This window comes from Apodemus sylvaticus, chromosome 2 (assembly GCF_947179515.1).
Source record: "Apodemus sylvaticus chromosome 2, mApoSyl1.1, whole genome shotgun sequence".
NCBI lineage: Eukaryota > Metazoa > Chordata > Mammalia > Rodentia > Muridae > Apodemus > Apodemus sylvaticus.
Window position 1 is genome coordinate 158,320,370 of NC_067473.1, and position 11,553 is coordinate 158,331,922.

General features: G+C 36.9%; 1 pseudogene; it reads right to left on the reverse strand.

Annotated features, from left to right (window-relative positions):
* Nucleotides 1-10,924, reverse strand: part of LOC127677644 (vomeronasal type-2 receptor 26-like) — a 43,433-nt pseudogene extending 32,509 nt beyond the window's left edge.
* Nucleotides 10,925-11,553: the final 629 nt, after the last annotated feature.

Consider the following 11,553-nt stretch of genomic DNA (forward strand, 5'->3'; position numbering starts at 1 on the left):
AGAACAGAGGAGTGGCCCCTGGTTCTGGAAAGACTCAGTGTAGCAGTATAGGGCAAAACCAGAACAGGGAAGTGGGAAGGGGTGGATGGGAGAACAGGGGGAGGGAAGGGGGCTTTTGTGTACTTTTGGGGAGTGGGAGGCAGCCGGAAAAGGGAAAAATCATTTGAAATGTAAATAAAAATATATCGAATAAAACAAGTAGTTTGAATATGTCTGGCCAATGGGAGTGGCACTATTAGAGGGTGTAGCCTTCTTGGAGTAGGTGTGTCACCGTGAGGGTAGGCTTTGAGGTCTCTATGCTCAGTTGTCTCCCAGTGTGGAATGAGAGCTTCATCCTGTTTGCCTGCAAAAGACAGTCTCCTGTAGCTGCCTTTGCATCAAGATGTAGAACTTTTGGCTCCTCCAGCACCATGTCTGTCTGGACAATGCCATGTTTTCAATCATGATGGCAATGGACTGAACCTCTGAAACTGTAAACCAGTCCTAATTAAATGTTTTCCCTTGTAATAAAAAAAAAAAAGAGCTCCTGCCCTCATGGATCAGGAGAATAACATAATAAATAGTAAAAGAACTTCCAGAGGTAACTCCATCCCTAATTTTTAAGTCTACCAAAGTGCTATAGTAATGAAAACCACAAAGCATTCTCATAAAAACAGACATGGGGAGCAATGGAATTGAATTGTAAATCCAGAAATAAATCCACACATGTATGGACACCTTATTTTTTAAAAAGGATCCATGAACACACAATAGGAAAAAAAAGATAGCATATTCGAAAACGGTGCTGATCTAACTGGCTATCTTCATGTTGGACAATACTCCTAGATCCATATTAGCCCTGTTCAAAAATCAAGATGAAATGATGATCACAACATTAAAACACACTTGATAGAACACTGAACTTTATGGAAGATAAATAGGGATTAGCATTGAAAAATATTTATAAATTCTTATAATATTAATGGTAATTGCGTTCCCAAAAAACCTCTTTAAATGAGAAAATTTACATGCACATAGCTGCTGGAAACCAACCTTTGATAGAAGAAAAAGTAGTGAACATGAAAACTCTGGATTATCAGAAGGAGGTGAATTAGCCAAATGTAGGTTAGCAAGTGGCCCAACCATTGAGCTGTTTAAAGCATATTAAATTATAAAGACTGAGTGTGTGTTTTTCATTTGAGAACCCAGATCTTTAAGGAACATAGTGTGGAATGTGTTGCGAAAATGTATTTAATTCTATACATCCTAGCACAGGAGAAACTTTCTAAACAGAACACAGATAGGACCTCATGACAGCAAAAAGTTTCTGAGAGGCAAAAGACATCAATAGGACAAAATGGCAGTCAACAGAATGGAAAAGGATTTTTTATTAACTCTAAATCTGACAGAGATATAATACACAAAATATATAAAGAAATGAAGACACAAGGCATCAACAAACCACAAATCTAATTTTTACAATTAGGTATGGAGTTAAATAGAAAATTCTCAATAGAGAAATCTCAAAGGGGTGAGAATCATACAAAAATAATATTCAACATCCTTATCCATTAGGGAAATGCAAATCAAACTAATTTGAGCTTCACTTGGACACATGTCATTATGGCTAAAATCAATGTTAAAAGTTACAGCTCATAATGGCAAGGAAATGGAGCAAGAGAAACACAATTACACTGATGAAGGAAGTACAAATTTGTACAGAAACGATAGAAATAATTATGAAGGGTCCTCAGAAAACCTATCTACCACATGACCCATCTCTACCACTCTTAAGCATATAACCAAAGAACACTACATCTTACCACAAGGACACTTACTCAATTAGTTCATAGCGTCTTTGTTTAAAATATCAGGAAACTAGAAGCAAAGTAGATGTTTCTCAATGGAAGAATGTATAAAAAGAATGTGGTACATTTACTTAATGGAATACTACTCCCGAGAGTATAAGTAACAAGTGAGTTCTTGGGGTTGGAGGTAGACTGGTCAAATGAATGTCCCTGGAAATGCAAAAGACTGGTTGGGTAGGCTAGAGGTATGTGGAGATAGGAACAAGAAGGGAAAAAAATGTGAAGGGCAGTATGCAGGGAGAGGGTATGGTCAGAGAGACACAAAGAGAGATGGAATACTAGGGCATTTTGAGTAGATATCAAACCTAGTGAAATGGAACTTCTTGGAACCTATGAAGGTCACCTTAGCAAGACCTTAGTAATGGAGGATATGGAACCTGAACTGGCCATCTTCTGTAACCAGGCAAGGCTTCCAGTGGTACATGTCTGACACCAACATATTCATCAAAACTTGGACTCACAATCTGTACTGACTACAAGATATACTGGGACAATGGTGGCTCAGAATGTGTGGGACTGATCAACCAATGAATGACTGGTTTAATTTGAGGCTCAGGACATGAGAGGCAACCTAGGAAAGACACATCCTGGATTGCAAGGAATATGAGGCTGTGTGGTGAGGACAACTAAGGTAGAACCAAGTACAATAGACCACAACAACAGCAACAAGAAAAGAAGTAGACTGGAGAACAGTCATGGATGATAATGTGTAGTCTCATAAAAGCTATGTCTTCTTCAAGGGTCTTTTTATCAAAACAATACAAACTTTTGGCATCAAATGTACCTAAAAGCCTTAAAATATGCCACATTTATATTTGTACAAATCTCCTCTGTTGTGTATTATCATTACTTCACAGAACATTAAAAGGAGTAATAAAAGATGTGAAAATTAAATAACTTAAATATTATTGTTTTAATTTGCTTAAACTAGGAATATCATTTTCTCAACAGCATGCACATATTGTTTCCTGATAGAAATGTTAGCTCAACTTTAAACATGATGACATGTTTTCTTCTATTTCTTTATCCTACTTTATGCTACAGAATAAACATGAATACTTTGGGAAGGAGATAGTAACATAAAGAAGCATGCTAGCATAAGAAATGTTTTTCTAACACTATGTCAGATCATGAATCAAAATGCAATAATTAAAAGCCAAGGCCCAATACTCTAGGAAAGCATAAACATAGCTATTGTTACCTTCCATGGGAGAGGAGCCTGGAGTCCACCTTGATCCAATGAGTCTCCATTTGCTCTGAGTGACAGCTCCTCATGGAGTGCCTGGGCAATGGCATACACAGCTGCATGGACTTTGTAGCTCAAGGGTGAGGTATTCATATCCCAAACATGCAGAGATCGTGTGCTCAGGCTGCCATTTTGCTCACATTGACTTAGTTTCTTGACTCCATGCTCATAGAAATGTGAACATTCAAATAAAATAGACCAAACATCCTGGATAAAGATATCATGAGAGTATTTTCTAGGGTGAACACTTCTTTGAAAAATCCTTGAATCCCAGAATTTCATCCTTGTGAACTGAAAATGATAATGCTCCACCAAAGTATGTATAAATTAGATTTTGTTTAAAGGGTAATATGGTAGTATACCAATCAGAAGTTGTGATCCAGACATTACCAAAAATAGCACCGGAAATGATGAGAGAGACAAGTGTCAGAAAATCATGAGTGTCACCAAAAGCAACAACAACACATGTGTATTTGAAACGTATCATTAATTGGTACCAGCCTATGTCACCAAAAAAAGGAAATACTGGAACCTTTTCTGCAAATGCAACACAAATTCCATGGTTGATCATCTCCTCTGTGATTTCCTTAATGAAGAGTTCTCCCCTCATATCAGCTGGAAGCACCAGACCAACACAGACCCAAGTGAAGTAGAGCAGCAGTTGAATAATTCGCTGGTACAGAGCTGCAGTATGAACAGGAAACTGGTAAGGAGACTGGAGCTGGACTCTGGTCCCAAGACTCGCATCAAAAGGAGCATAGCTGATCTGAACAGAAAGAAAGTTACTATATAAGCCATGACTATTAGATTTATTTACAAATGATTTGGTTTACCTCTTCTGCTTATGCACTCTAGGAAAAATTGAACAGTTAAATCACTTTACTAAGTAATAACAATTTGTTACCTATGTCATTTGCTCTTCACTGCATACACAAAATGTACCTTTTCCTTTGTCCTTTTATAGAACATATGAAAAAAGTCCACAGAGTGTCTATCTCCTGATCTCCACTCAGGTTATACCAGTCAAACACAACCAATTGCAAATCTCTCACTTCAAAATTTTATTCTTCCTGATAACAGAAGTGAAGAAACATTTACCCTAAAGGCCTGTTTACTTGATGTCACAAATCCAAAATAAAAATAAAACAAAACAAAACAAACAAACAAAAACTGGAATTTATGGAGCATCACAAAAGGGAATGTGGAGTGACAGCACCTCACAGAGTCTGCAGGAAAGTGAACAGGCCTGGATGAGTTTGCCTCAGAGGAAGGGGTCAAAATGAAAGGTCACAATGGCAATAAACTGAATAGTTAGGTAAGAAGAGGTTTGGCTCAGGTAGTTTATGGAGGGAAGATTTAGTTTACTGTTATGGTGTCTAGAAACTAAACTCAACATCAAATTATAACTGTAGAGTCCAGTAGGTCACAGCCAGGACTGAGAAGACTGAAGAACAATGTATAATACTATACATACATGAAGATGTTCTGACAAATCTGTGGCTCGGAGCACTGGATTTGAAGTGCTTGCTTTACAAGCAGAGGGCCTACAGTAGAATCTTCAGAATCCCCATAACAAGTCAGACATGGCTGTGTGTGCTTCTACCCTAACATAGCAGGGTGGAGACAGGTAAATCCCTAGATTTTTCTGGCCAATCAGCTCAAAATCTCAAGCTTCTGATTCAGTACTCTGGTTTCAAGCAACAGTGGAGAAACTGATGAAGAAAGAATATCAGTTGTCCTGATATGCCTACCTACACATTCCTGACATACATCATATGTGAGACACATACCACACAAACACACATACACTCATGTACACCCACAAGAGTATGCGCACACACACACACACAGACACACACACACACACACACATGGACAAACACAAGCAAGCACTCATGCATACATATATAACACACAGGCACACACACTGTAAAAGAGAGAGAGGGACAGACACTGAGATAGAGACAGAAAGGGGGAGAGGGAGACTCAGAGAGAGACAGAAAAAACAACTATGGCTCCTCCATCAGGTCATGATTCCTCAGTATTAGAAATCAAAGAGAATAAGGAAAATGGCATAAGTTACATATGCTGCATAGAGTTACCAATATTAACAAAAATCATAAACATTGAGCACATAAGCAGGGGCATGCAAAAAGAGAATCAATTCTGAATCTAAATAGAACAGGCATTAGGTGGAGAAATTTTAAAATGTGGAGAAAAAAAACTGAAAGTAAATATAGATAACTAAATAAACCTGCTGAAAATTACTATCCAAGTAAGTCAAATGAAAACCCACAACAGAACAACCTATGTAAATTTTCAACTCAAAAATGTGCTCTGAAAATGTGAAAATTAATCAAGGAAGAAAGATGTAAGACTCAGCATAGAGAGCACCAAAAACACAAGACTATTTGAGAACATACATACAGCACTTAGTCTGGAGAAGACAAGAAATTGCAAGAAGGAAAAAAGACCTAACTCCAATACTCTACAAACTATTTCACAAAATAGAAACAGAAGGAACACTACCCAATTCCTTCTATGAAGCCACAATTACGCTGATACCAAAACCATGCAAAGATCCAACAAAGAAAGAGAACCTCAGACCATTTCCCTTATGAACATCGATGCAAAAATACTCAATAAAATTCTTGCCAACCAAATCCAAGAACACATAAAAACGATCATCCACCATGATCAAGTAGGCTTTATTCCAGGAATGCAGGGTTGGTTCAAAATATGGAAATCCATCAATGCAATCCACTACATAAACAAACTCAAAGAAAAAAACCACATGCCATTTTATTTGGATGCTGAAAAAGCATTTGACAAAATTCAGCATCCTTTCAGGCTTAAAGTCTTGGAAAGAACAGGAATTCAAGGCCCATACCTAAACATAGTAAAAGCAATATACAACAAACCGGTAGCCAGCATCAAACTAAATGGAGAGAAACTTGAAGCAATCCCACTAAAATCAGGGACTAGACAGGGCTGCCCACTTTCTCCTTATCTTTTCAATATTGTACTTGAGGTACTAGCTCTTCACCAACCCTATATCAGAAAGTGGGCTAATATCCAATATATACAAAGAACTCAAGAAGTTAGACCCCAGAAAACCAAATAACCCTATTAAAAAATGGTGTAGAGAGTTAAACAAAGAATTCCCACCTGAAGAATTTCGGATGGTGGAGAAACATCTTAAAAAATGCTCAAATTCACTACTCATCAGGGAAATGCAAATCAAAACAATCCTGAGATTTCACCTTACACCATTCAGAATGGATAAGATTAAAAACTCAGGAGACAGCAGGTGTTGGTGAGGATGTGGTGAAAGAGGAACAATCTTCCACAGCTGGTGGCGTTGCAAATTAGTACAACCACTCTGAAAATCACTCTGGCGGTTCCTCAGAAAACTGGGCATGTCACTTCTGAAAGATCCTGCTATACCACTCCTGGGCATATACCCAGAGGATTCCCCAGCATGTAATAAGGATATATGCTCCACTATGTTCATAGAAGCCCTATTTATAATAGCCAGAATGCTGGAAAGAACCCAGGTATCCTTCAACAGAAGAATGGATGCAAAAAATGTGGTATATATACACAATGGAGTACTATTCAGCCTTTAGATACAATGAATTCATGAAATTCTTAGGCAAATGGATGGAGCTGGAGAACATCATACCAAGTGAGGTAACCCAGTCTCAAAAGATCAATCATGGTATGCATTAACTAATAAGTGGATATTAGCCTGGAAAACTGGAATAACCAAAACCTAATCCACACATCGAATGAGGTACAAGAAGAATGGAGGAGTGGCTGCTAGTTCTGGAAAGACTCAGTGTAGCAGTATAAGAGAAAACCAGAACAGGGAAGTGGGAAGGGATGGATGGGAAAACAGAGGGAGGGAAGGGGGCTTATGTGACTTTCGGGGAGTATGGGACCAGAAAAGGGGAAATCACTTGAAATGTAAATAAAAAAAATATATTGAATAAAATGTAAAAAAAAAAAAAAAAAAACAAATTGAAAGAAGGGATTATCTGTCACAGGTAAAGTTGGAATGATTTGCATATATTAGGGATTCATTTACATACACTACAGATGGTGTACTTATTCTACACAGAAAAATGATAACAAAAATGTCGGCATAATAAAACCAAAGAAACATGAATAGAATATGGTCTACAATACAGCACTGCCAGCTCCACAGTTCGTGCTTAAGAAGTGTGAGGGGATTACTAAAAGAAATGATAAAAATACTTCAGGACATTGTTAGTGTATTGAACTTGTGTTAGGTTATATGTGTAAGTTTCAGTAGCCACAGCCAGCCAGCTAGGCATAGGTGAAAGAGAAAAATTTGAATTTCAACTATTAAAAAGGAGGATAACATGAATTTCACAGGAAGATGGATAGAACTACAAAATATCACCCTGGTTGAGGCAACCCAAACCCAAGAGGACATACTCAAAAGGTATATACTCAGTGATAAGTAGATACTAGCCAAAAAGTACAGAATTCCTTTGAATTAGAATTAGCCAAAGAGACAAGGTCCCAAGTAGAGGGATGGCATCACTGAACTCTCCTCAAGCTAGTACAGATGTCCTCTGAGAGGTTCTGCCAGCACCTAGAGAAGACAGAGGCAGAATCTCACTGCCAACCATTGGATTGAACCTGGGGACCCCAGTGGAAGAGTTAGGGGAAGGACTGAAGGAGCTGAAAGGGATGGCAAAACCTTATGAAGAACAGTATCAACTAACTGTACACGACAGAGATCCTCTGGACACAGCTATATACATGGGTGTTTCCATGGCTCCTACTGTATATGTATCAGAGGAATGCCTTATCTGGCACCAATGGCAGGGGAGGCACTTGGTCCTGTGGAGGCTTATTGTCCCAGTAAAGGAGGAAGCTAGAGGAGTGAGGCCAGAATGGGTGGGTATTTGCAGAATTACCCTCTTAGAGTCAAAGGGGAAGGGGGGAGGGATGCAGGATTTGAGGAGGTTAGACTGAGAAAGGAGGCAACATTTAAAATGTAAATAAATAAAATGACAAATATTTTTAAAAATAAGTCATAAAATCTTATAAAAATACAAATTTAGTCAATCATGATAGAGTATGATTAAAATCCCAGCCCTGGGCAACAAAGGCATGAGGATCTCCATAATACTATCTTGGGCTGCAGAGGAAGTTCAAGACTGCGCAAATTTGCATAGTGAGAATGTGTGTTAAAATAAACCACTGGTTCAGGAAAGACTCAGTGTAGCAGTATAAGGCAAAACCAGAAGAGGAAAGTGGGAAGGGGTGGGTGGGAGAACAGGGGGAGGGAAGGGGATGTATGGGATTTTCGGGGAGTGGGGGGCCAGAAAAGGGGAAATCATTTGAAATTTAAATAAAAAAATATATTGAATAAAAAAATATGTTCAAAAAAACAAATAGGTAAAAACTGATAATAAATATGAAACAGCATGGCAACTTCATTCATTTTACTAAAATTTCAGTTACTTGACTGAGGTTAGAAGGAAACATTAAATACTGGATCCCTGTTATTTGCAAACTTTCTAAGTAAACCTTTCCAAGTTTATGACTAATTAATATGCAATTGTCTTATAAAGGCTACCTCTCTAGCATTGTTTATAAGAAATAATTACTGATCAACGGAAAGATTTTTAAACAAAGACAAAAGTAAACACTTTCTTTTCAACAGGAGAAAATTACAAACAGCCCAAATGTCCACCCAGAGTAAGTCTGACCCAGTAAGTATAATTGAATGTTATATGGCAATCTGAGCTGATACCACAGTAAAATAATCAGAAATATGTTCATAGTAGTTACTGTGTATGTATGTGCATAGAATGATTATAGCCCTCATGATTTGTGATGCACTAAACCTGGATACAAAAGAAAGACAGTATTAAAAATGGTAAATAGCAAAACAAATTTTCTTGGAGTGGAAAGAATTCAGGTTGTCATTACTTTTACTTATATTTTTTTCAATGTTAAAGATTGCCAAATTAAATTTATTTTACTAACATTTTATGTTAAGAAAATATTACACTTAAGAGGTAAAATTGATAACAAAATAGTAAATTATTAAGCAGTCCCATACCTCATCAATAATCAATAACTGGATTAATTAGCATTTATTACTATCTTACTATCTTTAACCTAGGAAGCAAGATGCTTTGTGTACCTGTGGGACATTGTAGAGACTTAGAACTCGGGAGATCTGAGCTGATATTCCTGTTGAAATGCCTCCTATTACTGAAACCAGCTTATCAGTCTTCTCAGGCCTGCAGCTGTAGTTAGGAATTGGGGGGCTCTCTCCTGAGAGCAAAGCCATAGAACTTTCCATGGCCTTTGTTTCAGAAAAGTCAACATTGAAGAGATAGAATTCCAAGGACATATTGAATAGAATATTTGGGTCCTTGTTGATTTTTTCCATAGCAAAAACCATTGCCAACATGTGCTGATAATTTTTGGTGAGATTCCTGGGAAGAAAAATTGGAAAGATCATTTTTTGTGTTATTTTTATATTAATTAATAATATATAATAGTTATTTTAAATATTTGTGTTTTATATTAATTTATAAAATACAATTATTTATATGAATTTAGATATTTAATATAATAAATAAAATATAATTACATTCTTTACCTCCCTCTCTTTTCTATATGTAGCTCCTCCCATTCTACCACTCAAATTCTGCATTTTTATTTATAAGAACTTAATTCATATAAAAATTGTACATGATATTCCAAGAAACAGGCAGTCTACTCAATATTAGAGTAGTACAACTTGTTATTAAATCAATTATTTTGCTTTTGAATTTTTTTGAGACAGCATCTCGCTTATTCAACCAAAGATTTATTTAAACACCTTATGTAGTCTAAGTTAAACTCAGGCTCACAAAGATCCACCTGCCTCTGCTTCTCAAGTTTTGGGATTAAATTTTGCACCACCACATATTATTAAATGTACAATTTTCAATATTTATTGTACAATTTGTGTCTGAGAAATATAATGGAAGACTAAAGCATGTGGGAAATAGCAAATATTAAAACTTAGTTTTCATGCAGACTTCAAAGATTAAGATAAACCTCAGGAAAATACACAGTACTTAATCACCAATACCAACTGAAAAAATAGCATCAAGTGTGAATTTAAACAGGAAAACTAAAATCTTCTCAATACTCTACACTACATAACTAAAAAGACAGATTGGTTTGGAGAGCAAAGTGCTTTCAAAACCTTCTTACATATTTAAGAGAATTCAGCATGTGTAGGGGAGAAACACACAGAGTCATGGCTGAGTAGCTATTGGCATTTGGTGGCTACTGAGGAAGGGACAGTCAGTTTCATTAGGAGGTTTGTGTAGTAGCTTGCCTAGACTCTAGATAATGCCCTATACTCCTGCAGTACTGGCATGCCTAAATGAACTCAATACATTAAAATTGGAGAGAGACTGGGAGAAAGACAGACAGACAGAGCATACCCATAAAGTTGAAGGCAGGAAACATTGCAAGGGAAACAGCAGAGTACAGTCAGATCAATATATCTTGTTTAAATTTATGAAATCCTGAAACCCTATTTTTTTTGAGAGAAGTCAAACACTTACACAATAACAGCTTCTGGTATAGCCATTGTATCATTAAAGCCAAATTTAATTCTATTGTCTCTAGCAGTCACTCTGAGGGAAAAGAGTCCTCCAATAACAAAATGCCCATCTTGATAGTAGCCAGGAGAAGCAGGTATACGTAAGGAAAAACAAGAAATTTGTTCCTGGTATTCAATGAGGATAATCAGGAGAGAGAAAGCAATGAATAATTTCATAACATTGATAAATAATTGATAAAACCCAGATATCTGTTCAGTTGAGAATCTTGGACTATTCATCCCTGGGAGCACATCAACAAACTGGTAAAAGATGTCTGGTTGATCCATGTGGATCAAGGTTATGAAGCATTGTTTTGTCCTGGTTCAGGCCCACCAGTATCCAAACACTACCTCAGTTCCCTGGAGTCCAATCTGATTTATACCTTTTTAGCCCTAGATTATGTCCCCTTCACAGAGTCACTGTGAGTCTCCAAGGGCTCAGAAATCTCTAACTTGGCACCTGGAAATCCTGATTCTCAGTAGGAAAACACACAATTAAGAAACTAAAACACCTGTGGGGTGTGTATACTCACTGAGCTGAGACTAACAAGTGGAAAAAACATTAAGTCATGAAGAGTCATCTGAAGGAGGCATCAAAGGACTCAGTGTTTGTTAGGCAAGAACTAGACTCTGAATTATTTAACATCAATATCATTTTAGAGTATTTCTGAAAGGAAAAGAAATAGTGTTACATTAGAAAATATTATTTCTGGTTACTATATTGGGTCAAATATCAACTCCTATTTTTTATTGGATATTTTATGTATTTACATTTCAAATGTTACCCCCTTTCCCAGATTCCTCTC